Source organism: Vigna unguiculata, unplaced genomic scaffold, assembly GCF_004118075.2.
Source record: "Vigna unguiculata cultivar IT97K-499-35 unplaced genomic scaffold, ASM411807v1 contig_5, whole genome shotgun sequence".
Classification (NCBI taxonomy): domain Eukaryota; kingdom Viridiplantae; phylum Streptophyta; class Magnoliopsida; order Fabales; family Fabaceae; genus Vigna; species Vigna unguiculata.
In genome coordinates, this window is record NW_021011213.1 from 1,469,931 (window position 1) to 1,488,918 (window position 18,988).

Consider the following 18,988-nt stretch of genomic DNA (forward strand, 5'->3'; position numbering starts at 1 on the left):
CTCTACTCCAATCAACCTTGAGGGAGAAAGAAGGGAAGGAAGAGGGAAATTCTTCTATTTTTAAAATCATCTCTGTTATGTCTTAGTTTGAGGGTGATATCAAGATTACAATTATGTCCGCAATTTATTTTTCAGTTTAATTATGAAAATGACGTAAAAATATGGCTTTTAAAATTATTTTTACAATAATAATTATTAATGAAAATTTTAAAATTGTTATAAAATAATGTTTAAAAAATAATTATTAATTATAAATTTTTTTATTACATTATTTTATAAATATTTTTTTATTGAAATATGTTATTTTCATTTATACATATTAATATTTTTTCTACAACAAATCAAACTTATATAATGATAATTTTTAATCATATTTAAAATAAAGAACAATTTGGTAATCTTGTTTTTCTTGATTTAAATATAATATTTAATATATCACATCCATCAAATCACTCACAAACTTCAACAAAATTTACTCTAAATCCACTCACTTTCACCTTTAATCCCCTTAAAGTGAACAAGACAACTTTCACACTATAATCCACTTGATGTCCTCCTCTCCGTCTCTCTCAAATCAACCTTGAGGGAGAGAGAGGGGGAAGGAAAGCAGAAATTTCTCTCTTTTTAATCATTTCTGTTATGCCATGGTTTAAGGGTGATATCAAGATTACAATTATGTCTACAATTTACTTTTCAACTTAATTATAAAAATGAGGTAAAAATATCGCTTTTGAAATTACTTTTACAAAAATACTTAATAACGAAAATTTTAAAATTATTATAAAATAAGGTTTAAAAAATAATTATTAATTATAAATTTTTTTATTATATTATTTTATTAATTTGTTTTATTAAAATATGTTATATAATGATTGATGAGTGTGTATTTTTGACCTCATTCAGTGTTTAATTCTGAGTATTTAATTGAATTTGTATGCGTAAAGAGTGATTTAATTAACAATTCTGATAATTAGGCTATTTGAACTTGTGATAAAAATGTCTTAAAAAGTGGTTTTTATCTGCTTAAATTATTTTTTGGATATTTTAACGTTTGTTGATGCAGATGAAGTTAAGATTAAGCTTATTTAATGGTGGGAAAATTAATTGATCGAAATTACAAAACACCTTTAAATAAGGCTAAAATTAGTAAGTTCTGAAAAAATCACTTTTGTACCCCATACATTACTTATACACTCCTCTCTTTCAAAATGAGTCTAACAAAACTTACTTCTGCACCCCTGCCTTTGTCTATTTGCACCTTTTTTTCCACTCATAAAATAGATGCACTCAGATGTTGCCATGTAGCGATCCTCAACTTTTAAAATTGGCCAACCAGCACAGGCCACGTGGGCTTAATCTCCACTAAAGAATCTGAGCCAATAGCATGTTGCCACGTCATCATCTTCAACTCCACACAACCAGAAACCCTAGCATCCATCTTCACCATGTTTCTGTTGCCAGACCACCGTTAGCCATGGACCTCGCCGGCAGCACCTACACCAATCACGACAGCCACCACAGCTTTGGAACCGTTTTCGTTGCCATTGTTTCGCAACAACAACATACTCCTCACACGCGCACTCCACGGACCTACAAAACACCGTGTGGGGGAGACAAACTATAGGTAGGATTTTTCTTTTTGTTCTTCAATTTTTGGTTTTTTTGTTCATTTAAAAAGAAAAAAAAATTGTGATTTCTTTTTGAGAAAATTGTGAAAGTATTAACTTTTTACTAAGTTAAACTTTTAAACAATATGCCTCATAAGAAATCCACCAAAAAATATTTCCCTGCTTTCAATAAAACATATTGACATTGGAATTTTAGGATTTGATTCAATAATTGGGATGATTATAATTCTGGAAAAAATAAAAGTCATGTTGATATAAGTGGATTGTTTCTATGATTTGCTAATTGAGTTGATTTGAGAATTTCTTGATTAAATCTTTTGTGAAAGAGTTTTGACCTTGTGAGTCTTGAGCCTTAATGCAAAGGATGGATCGCCATGTGTCATTCCTATTTTTTTCTTGAGTGACTTGCTCATGTTTGTTTTTACTCAAATATTTAGCTTAATTCTTTTGTTTTGCAACTTATGTGAATATGCATGATTTGATATGACTGAGGCATTTCTTGTTTTTAGCTACTTGGCCAAATAAGCTCACCTTGATATAAATCCATTGATAGCCCTTTTGAGCTTTAAACCTTTTTTTCTTGTTTTAAGCCCATTGTAAACCCTTAAAAAGAAAAAGACCATGTTTTTCCTTATCTTAGGAAGGAATAAAGGAGCTAGTGGATTATGATAGGATTGGTTGAGGAATAAAGTGTGTGGGTGAGTACCTCACCCACAAATTAATAAAAATGGCAAAAGGAAAAATTGTTGATGAAAAAGTATTGAAATGAAAAAATAATTGCTTTCTAAAACAAAGAGAGAGCAACAAAGCAATAAGCGAAAAAGTGTTGTTTTTGAAATTATGCTCCATTATTCTTCCAACATTACTATCAAAACCCCAAAAATCCTAAAATTTTTCCTACCTTTGCCTTGGCCCTATCATAACCAATGAAAAGTCCTCATGATCTTTGAATGCATGTTTTATGAAAGTTTGTGAATATCAGAGTCTTGTTAAGTATTATGAGTGTTTACTTGCATGAGTATTTTGAGTGAAAACACAAGCCAAAACACTTGAGAGAATTGTGGTGAGAAAATACACATTTAACTTGAGTGCTTTCTTTCATAATTGATTGTCTTGTGAACTCAAAAGATTAACTCATGTGTTAAAAATAGAACCTTTACGTTTGTTTATGCATGGTAACTTGATTTGTAGAATATTAATTTGTCTCAAGTAAGGTTCATTCCTTTGATCCATTGTTGATGTGAAATAAAATACATCAGAACAAGTTTTGGAATTGCTCAATTTTGCCCAGGAGTGCAAAAGGATAAGTGTGTGGTTATGATGAGTGCGTATTTTGCCCTCATTCAGTGTTTAATTCTGAGTATTTAATTGAATTTGTGTGTTTGAAGAGTGATTTAATTAACAATTCTCATAATTAGGCTATTTGAACTTGTGTGATAAAAATGCCTTAAAAAGTGATTTTTAACTGCATAAATTCTTTTTGGATATTTTAACGTTTGTTGATGCAGCTGAAGTTAAGATTAAGCTTATTTAAAGGTGGGAAAATAAATTGACTGAAATTACAAAACACCTTTAAATAAGGCTAAAATCAGTAAGTTCTGAAAAAATCACTTTTGTACCCCATACATTACTTATACACTCCCCTCTTTCAAAATGACTCTAACAAAACTTACTTCTGCACCCCTGCCTTTGTCTATTTGCACCTTTTTTTCCACTCATAAAATAGATGCACTCAGATGTTGCCATGTAGCGATCCTGAACTTTTAAAATTGGCCAACCAGCACAAGCCACGTGGGCTTAATCTCCACTAAAGAATCTGAGCCAATAACATTTTGCCACGTCATCCTCTTCAACTCCACACAACCAGAAACCCTAGCCTCCATCTTCACCATGTTTCTGTTGCCAGACCACCGTTAGCCATGGACCTCGCCGGCAGCACCTGCACCAATCACGACAGCCACCACAACTCTGGAACCGTTTTCGTTGCCATTTTTTCGCAACAACAACATACTCCTCACACTCGCATTCCACGGACCTACAAAACACTGTGTGGGGGAGACAAACAGTAGGTAGGATTTTTCTTTTTGTTCTTCAATTTTTTGTTTTTTTGTTCATTTAAAAAGAAAAAAAATTGTGATTTCTTTTTGAGAAAATTGTGAAAGTATTAACTTTTTACTAAGTGAAACTTTTAAACAATATGTCTTATAAGAAATCCACCAAAAAGTATTTCCCTGCTTTCAATAAAATATATTGACATTGGATTTTTAGGATTTGATTTAATAATTGGGATGATTATAATTCTGCGAAAAATAAAAGTCATGTTGATATAAGTGGATTGTTTCTATGATTTGCTAATTGAGTTGATTTGAGAATTTCTTGATTAAATCTTTTGTGAAAGAGTTTTGACCTTGTGAGTCTTGAGCCTTAATGCAAAGGATGGATTGCCATGTGCCATTCCTATTTTTTTCTTGAGTGACTTGCTCATGTTTGTTTATACTCAAATATTTAGCTTGATTCTTTTGTTTTGCAACTTATGTGAATATGCATGATTTGATATGACTGAGGCATTTCTTGTTTTTAGCTACTTGGCCAAATAAGCTCACCTTGATATTAATCCATTGATAGTCCTTTTGAGCTTTAAACCTTTTTTTCTTGTTTTAAGCCCATTGTAAACCCTTAAAAAGAAAAAGACCATGTTTTTCCTTATCTTAGGAAGGAATAAAAGAACTAGTGGATTATGATAGGATTGGTTGAGGAATAAAGTGTGTGGGTGAGTACCTCACCCACAAATTAATAAAAATGGCAAAAGGAAAAATTGTTGATGAAAAAGTATTGAAATGAAAAAAATAATTGCTTTCTAAAACAAAGAGAGAGCAATAAAGCAATAAACGAAAAAGAGTTGTTTTTGAAATTATGCTGCATTATTCTTCCAACATTACTATCAAAACCCCAAAAATCCTAAAATTTTTCCTACCTTTGCCTTGGCCCCATCATAACCAATGAAAAGTCCTCATGATCTCTGAATGCATGTTTTATGAAAGTTTGTGAATATCAGAGTCTTGTTAAGTATTATGAGTGTTTACTTGCATGAGTATTTTGAGTGAAAACACAAGCCAAAACACTTGAGAGAATTTTGGTGAGAAAATACACATTTAACTTGAGTGCTTTCTTTCATAATTGATTGTCTTGTGAACTCAAAAGATTAACTCATGTGTTAAAAATAGAACCTTTACGTTTGTTTATGCATGGTAACTTGATTTGTAGAATATTAATTTGTCTCAAGTAAGGTTCATTCCTTTGATTCATTGTTGATGTGAAATAAAATACCTCAGAACAAGTTTTGGAATTGCTCAATTTGACCAGGAGTGCAAAAGGATAAGTGTGTGGTTATGATGAGTGCGTATTTTGCCCTCATTCAGTGTTTAATTCTGAGTATTTAATTGAATTTGTGTGTTTGAAGAGTGATTTAATTAACAATTCTGATAATTAGGCTATTTGAACTTGTGTCATAAAAATGTCTTAAAAAGTGATTTTTAACTGCATAAATTATTTTTGGATATTTTAACGTTTGTTGATGCAGCTGAAGTTAAGATTAAGCTTATTTAAAGGAGGGAAAATAAATTGATTGAAATTACAAAACACCTTTAAATAAGGCTAAAATCAGCAAGTTCTTAAAAAATCACTTTTGTACCCCATACATTACTTATACACTCCCTTCTTTCAAAATGGGTCTCACAAAACCTACTTCTGCACCCCTTCCTTTGTCTATTTGCACCCCTTTTTTCACTCATAAAATAGATGCACTCAGATGTTGCCATGTGGCGATCCTCAACTTTTCAAATTGACCAACCAGCCCAAGCCATGTGGGCTTTATCTCCACTAAAGAATCTAAGCCAATAACATGTTGCCACGTCATCATTTTCATCTCCACACAACCAAAAACCCTAGCCTCCATCTTCACCATGTTTTCGTCGCTGAACCACCGTCAACCTTGGATCTCGCTGGCAGCACCTGCACCAATCACGACAGCCACCACAACTCTGGAACCATTTTCGTTACCATTGTTTCGCAACAACAGCATACTCCTCACACTCGCACTCCACGGTCCTGTCAAACACTATCAGTCATGCACCATCAGATCTCCACCATTAACGCCACCGCAAGCAACAAAAATGTGCGCTTCAGACCCACTCCCTCGTGAGCACAGAGCGAGCAACACCACAAATTTGCAACTGCACCAGCTTTCGAACGCCTTCCCTACACTTGGAAACGAAACGCGACGCATCTGTTCCTCTAAACGCGAAACAACAACGTTCATGCACGATGAAATCACCATGCTCGTCGGGAAGGAGATGAACAACCACTGCACTTCCACCACTACACAGCAACAGCAGCGTTCACACATTTGCTCTAATCGTCGAAAACTTGCACCGTCGCAGCCACGCCGCCGGAGAAGAAGAAGTATCACGCAACAGTCTTATTGCTCCATTGCACCTGCAAAAACCCTAATTTTGGAGAGAGAAGGAGATGCCACTTGTCATCCTGTCATTGCACAGTCAAAGTGGTCAAAGGTGGTCAAATATTCAAATCTGGTCAAAGACTGGTCAAACAAGAGAGGTTGAAGTGCAAATATTGATATTTTTTGATGTCTCTGCAAATTTGAACTACAGGATTAAAAATGGCTTATTGAGAAAATTAATGTAAATATTATTTGTTAATAATTTATCAAATATCTTTAAATAATTAATTTATTTAATTATATCATAAATTATTAACCAAACTATATTTGTCAAATAGTCTAGATCTCTCCAAATATCTTTGAATATTTATCTTTATCTTTATTTTAAAAGATATTTGAGAGATTTTAGCAACTGAAAAGCCCAGTCCAAGTAATATAAAGACACCAAGGGGGAAGTAGAAGACAAGCTCGGGACTTTGGAGTTTTGGAACCCTTAGGGGGGGCTAATTTCGTTTCCTTTCTCTCTCTCTCTCTCCATTCTTCTAATGTTATTTTACTTTTGCATTCTATGGATTACTAAACTTCTTGGGTTGATTTTATTGTAATTTCATTATGGATTCTGAGGTTAGAATGAAATAATTTGTTGTTCTTTATATTATTGTTGAGGTTTAATTTCATCTATGTCTTTCATCTTTGAATCACATAAAAAGTAATGATTTTAAATCTATATGCACATTGATTATATGAGTCAAGGGTTTTTAAATTTAGTTGAGACTTTACTTTGATTTTATTTAGAAACTTTCATGTGATTAAATGAGTTTTTACCAATATTTGAGACTTTACTTTGGTTAAAGGTATTTACTCTAACTACAATTAATCGAGACTTTACTTTGATTAATTAAGCTTTTTATTTGGTAAGGAGATAAAAGAATAGATATGATTAGGCATAGTAAAATTTGATTTAGATTGTACTTTGATTGAATTTACTGTGGATAATCTAAAAGTTCTCACTTTTAATTGAGACTGTACTTTGGTTAAATATGAGAACGCCAACAAATTAATTGAGACTTTACATTGATTAATTTGTAAATCTACGACAATAATTAATTGAGAAATAATATTTAGATAATTGATGATGAATCTATTTTGAAAAAACAATGGAATCAATCTATTTTCTTTACTATTGTTTCTATCTTATTTTATCTTTTTATCTTAATCCTCCCATATTTTTATTATTTTATTTGACTAACTGTTTTGTATAGATGTTATAAGAACTAACTTGTTAAAAATCAATTTCGTGTTCGTTGGGAGACGACTTTGGGTTACTTTACTCTTTCTATTTTGTTGACTACTATCTTAGCAATACTGACGTTCCTATAGTTTTGTAGTATTAATTTTATCGCGTAAACGAAATCGTTATCAATGATAATTTTTAATCATATTTAAAATAAAGGACAATTTGGTAATTTTATTTTTTTCTTGATTTAAATATAACTTTTAATCTATCACATTCATCAAATCACTCACAAACTTCAACAAACTTTACTCTAAATCCACTCACTTTCAACTTTAATCCCCTTAAGGTGAACAAGACAAGCTTCACATTCTACTCCACTTGAATTCATCATCTCCCTCCAATCAACGTTGAGGGAGAGAGAGGGGAAGGAAGAGAGAAATTCTTCTATTTTTAAATCATCTCTGTTACATCTTGGTTTGAGGGTGATATCAAGATTACAATTATGTCCGCAATTTATTTTTCAGTTAAATTATGAAAATGATGTAAAAATATGACTTTTCAAATTATTTTTACAAAAATAATTAACAACGACATTTGAAAATTGTTCTAAAATAAGGTTTAAAAAGTAATTATTAATTATAAAATGTTTCATTAAATTATTTTATAAATATTTTTTTATTAAAATATGTTACTTTCATTTATACATTTTAATTTTTTTTTCTACAACAAATCAAACCTATACAATGATAATTTTTAATTATTTTTAAAATAGAGGACAATTTGGTAATCTTGTTTTCCTTGATTAAATTATAATTTTTAATCTATCACATCCAACAAATGACTCATCAACTTTAACAAACATTACTCTAAATCCACCCTCCTTCACATTTAGGGAGAGATGGGGAAGGAAGAGGGAAATTCTTCTATTTTTAAATCATCTCTGTTATGTCTTGGTTTGAGGGTGATATCAAGATTACAAATATGTCTGCAATTTATTTTTCAGCTTATTGATGAAAATCATGTAAATATATGGCTTTTAAAATTATTTCTACAAAAATAATTAATAATGGAAATTTGAAAATTGTTCTAAAATAAGGTTTAAAAAGTAATTATTAGATATAAATTTTTTTATTGCATAATTTTATAAATATTTTATTAATAAAATTTGTTATTTTCATTTACACATATTAATATTTTTTCTACAACATCAAACTTATACAATGATAATTTTTAATCATTTTTAAAATAAAGGAAAATTTGGTAATCTTTTTTTTCCTTGATTTAAATATAATTTTTAAGTTATCACATCCATCAAATCACTCTCAAACTTTACTCTAAATCCACCCTCTTTCTCCATTAATCCACTCAAGGTGAACAATACAAACTTCACACTCTAATCCACTAGAATTCATCATCTCCCTCTCCCTCCAATCAACCTTGACGGAGAGAGAGGGGAAGGAACATGATATTACGCTACTTTTCAATCATCTTTGTTATGCAATGATTTGAGGGTGATATAAAGATTACAATAATGTCTGCCATTTATTTTTCAACTTAATTATGAAAATGATGTAAACATATTGGTTTTGAAATTATTTTTACAAACACAATTAATAACGAAAATTTGAATATTGTTCTAAAATAAAGTTTAAAAAGTAATTATTAATTATAAATTTTTTAATTACATTATTTTATAAATATTTTTTTATTAAAATATTTTATTTTCATTTTTACATAATAATATTTTTTCTACCGCAAATCAAATTTATACAATGATAATTTTTAACCATTTTTAAAATAAAGCATAATTTGGTAATCTTGTTTTTTCTTGATTTAAATATAATTTTTAATTTATAACATCCATCAAATCACTCGCAAAGTTTAACACACTTTACTCTAAAACCACCCTCTTTCACCTTTAATCTATTTAAAGTGTTCAACAAAAACATCACACTCTAATCCACTTGAATTGATAATCTTTGTCCTTCCAATCAACCTTGACGGAGAGAGAGGAAGGAACATGAAAATTATGCTACTTTTCAATCATCTTTGTTATGCAATGATTTAAGGGTGATATAAAGATTACAATTATGTCCGCCATTTATTTTTCAACTTAATTATGAAAATGATGTAAAAATATGGGTTTTGAAATTATTTTTACAAACACAATTAATAACGAAAATTTGAATATTGTTCTAAAATAAAGTTTAAAAAGTAATTATAAATTATAAAATTTTTTATTACATTATTTTATAAATATTTTTTTATTAAAATATTTTATTTTCATTTTTACATAATAATATTTTTTCTACCACAAATCAAACTTATACATTGATAATTTTTAACTATTTTTAAAATAAAACACAATTTGGTAATCTTGTTTTTCGTGGATTTAAATATAATTTTTAATCTATCACATCCATTAAATCACTCACAAACTTTACTCTAAATCCACCCTCTTTCACACTCTAATCCACTTGAATTCATCATCTCAATCTCCCTCCAATAAACCTTGATGGAGAGAGAGGGGAAGGAAGATGACAATTTTTCTATTTTTCAATCATCTCTGTTATGCAATGGTTTGAGGGTGATATTAAGTTTACTATTAGGTCCGCAATTTATTTTTCAGCTTAATTATGAAAATGATGTAAAAATATGACTTTTGAAATTATTTTTACAAAAATAATTAGTAAAGAAAATTTGAAAATTGTTCAAAAATAAGGTTTAAAAAGTAATTATAAATTATAGAGTTTTTTATTACATTATTTTATAAATATTTTTTATTAAAATATTTTATTTTCATTTTTACATAATAATATTTTTTCTACCACAAATCAAACTTATACAATGATAATTTTTAACTATCTTTAAAATAAAGCACAATTTGGTAATCTTATTTTTCCTTTATTTAAATATAATTTTTAATCTATCACACCATCAAGTCACTCACAAATTTTAACAGACTTTACTCTAAAACCACCCTCTGTCAACTTGAATCTAGTTAAAGTGAACAACACAAACTTCACACTCTAATCCACTTGAATTGATAATCTCCCTCTCCTTCCAATTGACGGAGAGAGAGGGGAAGGAAGATAGAAATTCCTATATTTTTCAATCATCTTTGTTATGCAATGATTTGAGGGTGATGTAAAGATTACTATTATGTCCGAAATATATTTTTCAGCTTAATTATGAAAATGATGTAAAAATATGCCTTTTGAAATTATTTCTACAAAAATAATTAATAACGAAAATTTTAAAATTGTAATAAAATAAGGTTTAAAAAGTAATTATTAATTATAAAATTTTTTATTACATTATTTTATAAATATTTTTTTTAATGAAATATGTTATTTTCATTTATACATATTAATAGTTTTTTCTCAACAAATCAAACTTTTATAATGATAATTGCTAATCATATTTAAAATAAAGGACAATTTGTAAATCTTTTTTTTCTTGATTTAAATATAATTTTTAATATATCACATTCATGAAATCACTCACAAACTTCAACAAAATTTACTCTAAATCCTCTAACTTTCACCTTTAATCCCCTTAAAGTAAAAAAGACAAGCTTCACACTCTAATCCACTTGAATTCATCATCTCTATAACATTCTGTCAGGATATTACGGATTTAAAATAAATAAAATAGATAAAACAATCATTACATCGCAATTAATAATACCTCATTTCCCATAAAGCACGTGAAATTTAAAACTTTATTACTTCTAATTAAAATTCCAAAATCCATAGTTTATAAAACGGAAAATAAAAAAAAAAAACCTCTCATAAGAGTTTACAATTTATTTCCAAAACAAAAGATATATCAATAGCTCCCATGTTATCCCCGCTCCATGGCTAAGTGTCACCAGAACCACCTGCATCAACATCATCTGCCTATGAGTACCACGTACACGATCATCACCAAACACAAGCAGATAGGGTGAGCTTAATAGATAAAACATATACAAATATATATACACATATACCACATGTCAATATAAACTACACAAACATTCCAAAGGACTTCCATTCCTTTGATTCATACCACCTAGCCACAACCAGGTTATTCGTGTTCTACATCTTCTAGTGATTACTTCAAGATGACTTGTTGCCAAACCTATCGGCCACAACCGATATAGCACGTGCGGGAAACCATGTTACGGATCATACATCGTAACGCCAGGTGGAGTTCCCAAATACGAACATAGTTCGTAACATTCCAAGACTACCAAACTCGTCAGTCAACTACTAAGGAGGGCAATCTATCTGGACCCATCTGTACTGGCCACAACCAGCACACTCATACCAACATCACTCGCCAACCCGAGCCACAACTCAAGAGTTCCTCGTGTTCATCCGCCATCCCGAGCCCCAACTCAAGAGATGTTATTCCGAGCCCCAACTCAAGGAATACCACGTGCTTTAACCCCCATCCCGAGCCACAACTCAAGGGATACGTTCTGAGCCACAACTCAAGGAACACCAGCAACCCCACCTTTGGAGCATCACCAAAAGTCTTGTAGATCACGCATACAAAATCAACCACCCGAAGATACAGTAGCAAAATCGCCTGGCGAGGGACACGTGCCGCTACGCGCTACTCGCTTCCAGACCGCCTTGCGGGGGACGCGTACAGCCAAGCGCCAAGCGCCTCAGAACCACTCAAAGCTACAGGTACTACCTGGCGGAAAACCTCCACCGTCAGGCACAGACACTCCAATAGTCCTCTACTTCTAACGCTATGCCTGGCGGAACCTCCCTCTCCACCAAGCATCACTCGCACAGACCTTGCTGTTTCCAAGCTATCGCTTGGAGGTTCCAGTATCTCTGCCAGGCGCCACACCAATACCTCACGCACTACATAATTTCAAGCACTCTGAAAAGCTTACAGCCCAAACTTAGATCTATAATCTCCAACATATTCATCCTAAATTTAGTTGGTCCATGTAACGTCCTAGTCGAAAATTACTAAACAATAAATTTTAATAAAAACAACCTCAATTATTATTTAACAATTTCCCAAAACGCGAGAAATATTTAAATCCTTAAGTTTCAACGCGTCAAAACAGATAAAAAAATAATTCGCTGCAATACCGTATTACAAATATAATTGTCCATAAAAACTATTACAATAGATCCATAGTCCAACAAAATAAAACAGTGATAAATTCCCAAGAGATCCCTACTCCGTCTGATGGCTTCTTCTTGTCTCCATTGAAACTTGCATGAAGAATGAAGACTCCATGGATGGGTTGGATGTGGAAGCATGAAGGAAAGAAGCTTAAGGTGTTTGGTTTGGTTTAGGTGAAAGGATTCTTAAGAGAGGTGAGGCCAACTCCTAAGCAAGAAGACTAGAGTAAACTAGAGAAGAGTTTACTCTAAGGTGAGCTCAAAAGAGATTTATGCACAAATTTGGGCAGCAATTCATTACTTAATTTCAAGCTGAAAAATACATCTCCTAAGCATTCTATTTATAGGCTAAAATGAGACCAAGGAGTCTCCAAAAAATGGAGGGAAAAAGGAGTCTAGAAAGTTGAATTTTGGAGCCAAAAAGGAGTATGTGGGAGGTCTGACTTGCCACCAAAGCAAGTCATACTTGTCTTACAATGGGAAGCTAACTCTCATCCTTGGAGAGTAAGTTTGAGAAGCTTCTAGGATTTTCTAGAGTAGACACACTACTCTTGGCCCATTTGGCCCAATTCCCCTTTTTGGTCCAAAATTACTTCTAAAGCCCAATTTCTTCTAAGGCCCAATACATGGCCCAAAGAAAACCCTATTCTACTGGGCCCAAAATACAAAGCCCAAAATAAAATCCTAATCTAGTATTTACAAGCAAAATGTCCTTGGCTAGGTCTTCACATCTTCCTTGGCCCATGTGAAGTTCATCTTGGGCCTTACATGCGCATTTAAGGCCCTTTCCTCTTGTATTCTCCTAGCCATGGCTCTTGTTGTAGGTCCCTTGGCTCGAGGCATCTCATCATCCCCTCCCCCTTGAGAAGGATTTGTCCTCAAATCTGTAGTCTCTGCCTCATCATCTGTACCATCTACAAAAGGTTTTAAGTCAGCAACATTAAAGGTGGCATGCATATCATAGCCTTCAGGAAACTCTAGCCTATACGCATTATCATTGACTCTTTTTAGCACTTTAAAGGGCATCACCTCGAGGGCTAAGTTTAGACTTACTTTTCTTAGGAAATCTATCTTTATTTATCTTTTGGACTTTTTTTTGTCCTCATCTTTCCCTTTTTCTCTTTTGTTCTTCATTTGAAGTTGATCCTCAACCACTTGTGAGTAAAGGTAATCTTGTTGGTGAGACCATTGTGCATGGTTTTCTTATCAAATTGCCAAGGTCTCCCCAATAAGATATGACAAGATTCCAAAGGTACTACATCACATAGCAAACTATCTTCATATTTCCCTATGGAAAACTTGACCTTTACTTGATGATTGACTGCCAAATCCCCATCTTCATTAAGCCAATGAAGTTTGTAAGGTTTTGGATGAGGTAATACAATCAAAGACAGCTTGTCAACCAACCTAGTATTGCAACAGTTACAACACGAGCCACTATCCACAATTAGAGAACAAGTGTTTTCCAAAATTTTACACCTTGTGTGAAATATGTTCTCTCTTTGTGTTAGTGCTTGTGGACTAGGTTGATTGTTGAGGATCCTTCTAACCATTAAAAGGTCCCCATCACAAGGGTGAGCATCTTCTATATTAGACTCGTTGGATTCCTAACTTCCACTCTCACTCTCATTTTCATCCTGGCTGCTATATCTATCAACACCCCTAAGAATCATGGTCCTTTTGGTGGGGCATTGAATGCTAGGTGACCTCTACCAAGACATTTGAAACATTTGATTTCACTTGTGGGAGTGTGTGATGATGCACTCCCCTCTTTAACTTTTCCTAGATTCCTAGGTGGCTCCTCCTTTTTCTCTTCTTTCTTAAAATCTTTCTTAACATAAGAGTTAGTTTGAGTTGATTTCTTTTTGAAAAAGATTTTCTCAAATTTTGTTGTTCTACCTTAATGCATATTTGCACCAAATCATTCAAATCTTGGTAAGGTAGAAGCTCAACTCTATCTCTTATATCAAGGTTTAAGCCACTTAAGAATCTAAAAATGGTAATGGACTCTTCCTCAATTATTCCCGCCCTTATCATAAGTAACTCCATTTTCTGTCTATATTCTTCCACAAACATATTTCTTTGTTGGAGTCTTTGGAGCTTGTTCATGAGCTCCCTATTCTAGTAGGAGGGAATGTGTCTCCTCCTAAGGGTTGACTTAAGATCATTCCAATATTCAATTGAAGGTCCACTACTTCTTAACCTCTCTTGGACTATAGAAGTCCACCAATACATAGCATACCCTTGAACGCTTAGGGTAGCAAGAGGCACTTTTCTTTCTTCACTAACTTGATGGCAAGCAAAGAGTTGCTCGACCTTCATCTCCCAATCAAGATAAGCTTCAACATCATCTTTCCCATAAAAGTGAGAGAGGTCTATTCTAATGGCTCTTGGTTCCCTAGGCTCTCTTCTTTCTCTTCTTAGAGGAGGAGAAGGTTGATAGAAGTTGTCAACTAGTCTACTATCTTCTTCTTCATAGTGTGTGACTAGTGTTGGAGTGTGGGAGTACAAGTGTTGACTCCTATTACTCATCCTCTCATGCAACCTTTCCATATTTCTTGTTCCCCTCCTCTCTTCATCTAAAAGTTGATGAAACCTATGTCTTTCTTGTTTTTCCCTTTCCCTTGCAATTATTTCATCTTCCTTCCAATGTAGTAGTGCTCTCAAATCAAAGGCAATTGGTTTCAAACTTATTTCTTCTTCATTTGAAGCACTCATACATTGAGAAGGAGGTTGAGACATTTTTTTAGAATACTTTGGTCTTTAAAAGAAAATTTCAAAGAAGAAGTAGATAGCAAAAGCTTTTAGTTCTCCTACAGGAAAGAGAGGTGAATCACTTGGATTGCTTACATACCAAGTCTTTCCTAGCCAAGGGAACTTGAAACTTTTGTAAAAAACTTCTTAAATGAATTTAATTCAAAGACTAAGTTGACACACACTAAACTATCAAACAAGAAAATTAAAAACAAGAAAGATTATAAGCTATATGCGGCCTAAGTTTTGGTAGAAGTAGAAGGCACTTGGAACCTTCAAACTTCACCACTAAAAGCGCTTCACTAATGTATAGAAGAGGTTCTAGTTAGGAGATGGGATTGAGTACCTAAGACTCCCCCAAGACACCTAACTAGGCCATGAACACGAGAAGGAAAGCATTACAATTTTACAACTCAATTTGAATACAATCAGAGTGCACAAAATGTAAAAGGTCTTCTTGGCTTGGTCCTCACAAGTGTTTCACTTTTGCACTTCCTCTTGATCTCACCAAAGAGGATTCTCTTTCGAGACTAGGTACTCCACCTCCTAGGATGCTACCTTAGGAATATTAGATCACCTCCAAAAAGAAGTATGCACCAAATATAGAAACCAAACCAAAAGAGGTCAAGAAATAAAGCAAGAATAGCATAAAATTATAATTGCTAAACCAAAAGTGAATAATGACATGACAAACTCAAAGGATTACCAAAGAAATGACAAACTAGAAATAAGGTAAAGAAACAAGATAAGCACTCAAATGAATTACCTAATGAATGACACTAGAATGGATGAAAAACAACCAAAATAAGCTAGAAAACTGCACTAAAATTTGATTTTTCACTCACTGCCAGTCCAAAAACGTGAATTCAAGCCTCTGCTTCAGCTATTTTTCATTTTTTCATTTCTCAACATTTTTCAATGATTCTTTTTTTCACTTTTGCACCGGCCAATGTTTTATGATAAATCAAATACAAATAGTGTGCAGTCAGACAGAAACTGGAACAACAGTAAAATGCATCAAAATAATGCTCTCAAACTCAAGTGATAGTAGTGATTCTAGTGTACTTCTTTTGCCACTTTCTTTTGATCTTTTCTTTTCATTATTTTTGGCACTTGCTTGTATTCTTTTTGTGCTCTTTTTCTTTCTTTTTATAGCTTTTACAGCAGCTAGTTTCCACCACAAATTAGAATCACCACCACACTATGCTTGATCATTTGCATTTTAATAGAAACAAAAGAGAAGGAAACTTAAAGGAATCAAAAGAAGATTATGAAACTCAAGGAAACACAATGGAAATTAACTCTAAAGAACTTGCCAAGAACTAATTAACAAGTATGAACTCAAATGCGAAAATTAAAAGCACGCAAAGCACACTAGAAACGAAAATGAAACTTAGGTGATTAAGCAAGCACAAGGAAAATTCCCACTGGACATTAAGATAACAAAGGTTATCTAGATGTGAAGGTTCATTTCCAAGGCTCCAAGGGAGAAGAGAAATGATATTTATTAACCAAAAACAACAGCAAAACAGAAGCAATACAGCAACAAAACAACAGCAAAATGGAAAGCTAAACAAAGGAATTTAAGACAGAATTGAACTACACATTACTCTAGACAAAACATATGGATGAGAAAATTAAAATGACTCAAATAGATGAAATAGAAAATGAACAAGACTGAAACGAAAATGTAAAAGGCACACAAATTCACCATGGTTGAGTTCTTAGGCACAATGGTCGAATGGTTCCAAAGGAACAATGATAAGAACCATATAACCAATGAGGTGAAATGAACAAAAACAGCAAGACAAGTAGAAGAAGTGATGAACAACACAGAATTAAAAGAAAAATGGAGAAGAGGCACTTAACTGACTAAAACCAAGGCTCATGATACCACATGATGGCTTCTTCTTGTCTCCATTGAAGCTTGTATGAAGAATGGAGGCTCCATGGATGGTGTTGGATGCGGAAGCATGAAGGAAAGAAGCTTAAGGTGTTTGGTTTGGTGTAGGTGAAAGGATTCTTAAGAGAGGTGAGGCCAACTCCTAAGGAAGAAGACTAGAGTAAACTAGAGAAGAGTTTACTCTAAGGTGAGCTCAAAAGAGATTTGTCCACAAATTTGGGCAGCAATTCATTACTCAATTTCAAGCGCAAAAATACATCTCCTAAGCCTTCTATTTATAGGCTAAAATGAGACCAAGGAGTCTCCAAAAAGTGGAGGGAAAAAGGAGTCTAGAAAGTTGAATTTTGTAGCCAAAAAGGAGCATGTGGGAGGTGTGACTTGCCACCTAAGCAAGTCACACTTGTCTTGGCATGGGAAGCTAACTCTTATCCTTGGAGAGCAAGTTTGAGAAGCTTCTAGGCTTTTCTAGAGTAGACACACTACTCTTGGCCCATTTGGCCCAATTCCCCTTTTTGGTCCAAAATTACTTCTAAAGCCCAATTTCTTCTATGGCCCAATACATGGTCCAAAGAAAACCCTATTCTACTGGGCCCAAAATAAAATCCTAATCTAGTATTTAAACAATGTTGGCCCAATACATGGCCCCCTTTTTGTCATCAACATTTGGCCACTCTTCTTGTATGCCAAGTTGTCCAAATGCGAGTTCTGGATGGATGAAGTTTAGTTTTTAGGGCATGTGATATCTGCACAGGGCATTGCAGTGGACCCAACGAAAGTTTTGGCAATAGTTAAGTGGGAAAGTCCCAAGTCTGCGATAGAGATAAGAAGCTTTGTAGTGTTAGTTGGCTACTATAGGAGATTCATAGAGGGATTCTCCATGATAGTGGCGCCCCTGACATAACTCACTCGGAAAGATCAACCCTTCACTTGGATGGATAGGTGTGAGGAGAGCTTTCAAGAGCTGAAGCGGAGACTGACTAGTGCTCTGATACTAGTGATCCCGGATGTGGGGAAGCCTTTTGAGGTCTATTGTGATGCATCCCATCTCGGACTTGGCTGCATGTTAATGCAGGAAAAGAAGGTGGTGGCCTATGCCTCAAGGCAACTTAAGGTTCATGTGAAGAACTATCCCACCCATAACCTAGAGTTAGCAACCATAGTGTTCGCTTTGAAGATCTGGAGGCATTAAGGATTATGACTTCGCCAGTCACTTGAGGACTTATTACGAACATGTATATTGGATCACCCGGGAGCTTGGGATGAGGTGATGGCGCCATATGAGGCTTTATATGGCAGGAAGTGTAGGACTCCCCTATGTTGGTATCAGGATGGGCAAGTAGTGTTAGTCAGGCTTACGTTGACCGCTCAAGGAAGCTCTCTCCTGAGTCGAGTCTTAGTGTATTGGTTTGAGAGTCATAGCATGCTTGGGTGTAAGCAAAAATAAAGTTAAGCTTGATTTCTTCAAGGCTTGAACCCATAACCATACAATTGCAAAATCCATGCTAAACCATCAAGCCAATTTATATTTCTTGCTAACTAACACAATTCAATCATTATACCACCATTCAACATACTCAAACATATTATTAAAACAATAATAATTAAATAACACACAATTGGCATACATATGACTTGAGCCTAAGTTCTCTCACAAAAACCAAGTACTCTCAACCACTTGAGCTAATACTTTTCCACATCATAGCAATCAAAATTTAATGCCATAAAGGCTTCTATTACCTGCATTTATTAATTAAATCACACAGTTCTTACAATCTCCCTCTCCCTCCAATCACACAATTCCTCTATTTTTTAATCATCTCTGTTATGCAAAGGTTTTGAGGGTGATATCAAGATTACAATTATGTTCGC